Below are 3,319 nucleotides of genomic sequence, written 5' to 3'. Positions count from 1 at the left end.
GGCCCTCTATGAGGTGGATTGATTCAGTGACTGGGATAATTGGGATGGGAGTGTCAGAGACAGTGCGATTGGCTCAGGACAGAGCGGAGTTTAGGGCTGTTGTACATAGGGTCGCTATGAGTCGCAGGCGACTCGACGGCACATAACAACAACAACATGTGGTCATTTTTGTTGCTAGATACGTTTTAGACAGTGGCAACCTCACGTGACAGAGCAAAATTGTTTGACAGCATTTTCTAGGCTGTGACCTTTGTAGGAGCAGAGCCAGTGGGAGGGTCTGAGACACCAAAGTTTCAACCAGCAGTCAGGTGTTTAACAGTGGCAGTCCCAGCCCTCTAGTTAGCCACGGTCAAGGCGTCCTACTCATTCCCACCAACGATGCAACAAGAGCCCTGACAGCATGGGAGGTTAGCACTGGGCTTCTAGGCAAAAGTTCAAAGCCACCAGTTGCTTGTTAGGAGAATGGCCAGGCATTCTGCTCTCTGCACAGCCTCCTGAAGCCTATGGCTCAGTTACACCCGAGCAGAGGTCACTAGGACCGTGCAGGATGGACCAAGGCTTCAGTCTGTTGTTTACATGGCTGCTCTGAGTTATAGAGGGGAGCTCTGGTTGCCTAGTGCTAAAGAGCAGCATTGCCAACCCACGCAGGGCACGCAGGGCACGCAGGGCACACAGGGCACGCAGGGCACGCAGTTCCAGTTCTACGGGAGGAAGATGCACCATCTCCTGCTATACGATGTCGGGCCTCTGAAAACTGGGGTCTGATTTGAAGACATAACAACAACAACAAAGTGATTTTAAGTTGACGCAACAGCTCCTGCCAACAGTAACAGCATAGGGTAGCTCCGAGTCAGAATTGACTTACCACCAGCAAGTTTAGGAGTTTGACATTTCTAACTCTCAAACAGGTTCTTATTCTTCCATTGCATTTATATGTCCATAAAAGTATAGATTATTGCTTTTTTTTATACTATGTAATTTTTTTCATTCTCTTAAAACCTTATGATCATATAGTTTACAAATTTGTGCCAACAATATAACTCCTCTACGATAATCAAAGATTCTCACCACTGGACCAATTGGTAGCATCAGGATAGATGGTGAAGAGATTGAGATTGTTCACAAGTTTAGTTTGCTTGGCTCCACAGTCAACACTCTTGGAACCAGCAGCCAGGAAATTAAAAGATGTATTGTGATGGGAAAGTGTGCTGTTAGGGACCTCTCTAAAGTACTCAAGAGCAACGTCTGTCTCTGGAGATTAAGGTGTGCCTGATGCAGGCCATGGTCTTTGCAATCACTTGTTATGCATCAGAGAGTTGGACAGTGACTAGGGAGGATAGAAGGAGAATTGATGCCTTTGAGCTGTGGTGCTGGAGAAGAGTATTGAGAATACTATGGACTGCTAGGAGAACAAACAGATTTGTCCTGGAAAGGGTTAAACCAGACTCCTCCTTGGAGGCAAGGATTCTGGGGCTTCGTCTGATATACTTTGGACAAGTTGTAAGGAGGGACCGGTCCTTGGAGAGGGACATCATGCTAGGGAGGTTGGAGGGATGTCACAGGAGGGGAAGACCCTCTATGCGGTGGATTGATTCAGTGACTGGGGTAATCGGGATGGATGTGTCAGAGGCAGTGCAATTGGCACAGGATAGAGCAGAGTTTAGGGCTGTTGTACATAGGGTCGCTATGAGTCGCAAGCGACTCGACAGCGTAACAACAACAACAACCATAAGCCTTCTAATAAGGTGGTATAAGCACCATTACCAATAACACAAATATAGCAGATGAACATTGTTTTTCAATAGCTCTTTAAAGTCAATCCTGAAGACCTTAGTCTCTGATGACAAAGAGGTTAAAGTTATTACATCTCATCATGCTGACTTCTAAAAGCAGTGACTCCGTATATCTTTTATACAATGTGAAAAGTGTTAAACATTATTTGATACCATACATAAACCACACTGTAATACTTTTTGTTACTTAATTAAGGCAACATTTTAGATACAGGGAGTTTGAATTCAATTAACATAGTCAAGACCAATTAGATAAAGTCCTTGCTACTTTTTCTCTAGCCCTTGCATTTCAAGAGGCTGATAAATAGAAATTGAAGAAGGTAAGTTGTGTGCTGTTCCATGTGACAGTAAAGAGTTATCTACTATTTAAATAAGATTCATATAACCAGTTCTAGAAATCTGAACATAAAAACCCTCTCCTATAGATTGTGAGGTGGTATCCACCATCTCGGTTAGAAACTGAGTATGACGAATCCAACTAACCTAGAATCCAGTCATCACTTCTGAAGGGAAAATAGTGAATAACAACTGCTAAATTACTATCAAAATTGTAAAATTGTGACCATAATAATTTAAACAAAGCCATTCTTACTGAATGCAGGACTGTCTAACAAAAATATTCCATCAGCCATTGATGATCTAAATTCTGGTATGAGATCAATTTAAATATGGTACATGTAAAAGCAAAAGCCATAGGATATTTCTATTTTGTAATAAATAAGGCAATGGCCAACTATGTTACTCATTGGTAGCTTTCTTAAGACAGGCTACCAACTCAGCCCTTTCTGTCTTCTTCTTAATACCAGCAAAGATAATTTTTGTTCCAGGGATGTATTTATTGGGATTCTCCATCAGGGTATCCTCTCCTCAGGTGATACCTTTATTCTTACTGGCATCTATATTAGAGAATCCAGGGGCTTGACCAGTCTTCCACCCATATAAACCATGCAGTTTTGGCCCAGTCTTGTGCCTGCCCCCCTTTTCCACAGTGTGGCACTGGGCACACTTCTGGGGAAAAAAAATCTTTCCCTTTTCAACATCACCCATTTTGAAGTCACTCTGTTGTCCTGAGCAACTCTGAGTTAAACACTCAGGAGCCCACGTCCCGCTCTCTTGAGTATTGCTTCTTAAAGTTTAAATTTTATACTACAACATCATTTACCACTTGTGTACTCTTCTTCCTAACACTCTTTTTCTTGTATTTAGAAATGTGTCCGTATTGATATGTGGAGTTACAGATGGTTCATTTTTGCCACTATTTGAACAATCAAGCCAAGCCCCTGAGTAAATTCCAACTCAGCAGCACTCTAGGATTTAGGGACCAGCTCCGCAGGACTTCTAGAGCTCCAACCCAACCTCTGCAGAAGCAGATTGATATGTCTTTCTCCCAGGGAGTAGTAGCTGATTGGTCCAAATCCGTTTTGGTCAGCATTCAAGCATTTTAACATTGCACACCCAGGGTACCTCACACTGATCCATATTATTCCATATAACTGCATCATGATGTTTCCATTCTCTTAGTAATG

At 42.7% G+C, this 3,319-nt stretch overlaps 1 pseudogene; it reads right to left on the bottom strand.

Moving 5' to 3' along the window:
* Positions 1-2,531: 2,531 nt before the first annotated feature.
* Positions 2,532-2,840, bottom strand: LOC102845898 (annotated as a pseudogene).
* Positions 2,841-3,319: the final 479 nt, after the last annotated feature.

This window comes from Elephantulus edwardii, unplaced genomic scaffold, assembly GCF_000299155.1.
Source record: "Elephantulus edwardii isolate Elephantulus edwardi_28Jun2011 unplaced genomic scaffold, EleEdw1.0 scaffold00014, whole genome shotgun sequence".
Classification (NCBI taxonomy): Eukaryota; Metazoa; Chordata; class Mammalia; order Macroscelidea; family Macroscelididae; genus Elephantulus; species Elephantulus edwardii.
This window is presented reverse-complemented; position numbering and strand designations above follow the sequence as displayed.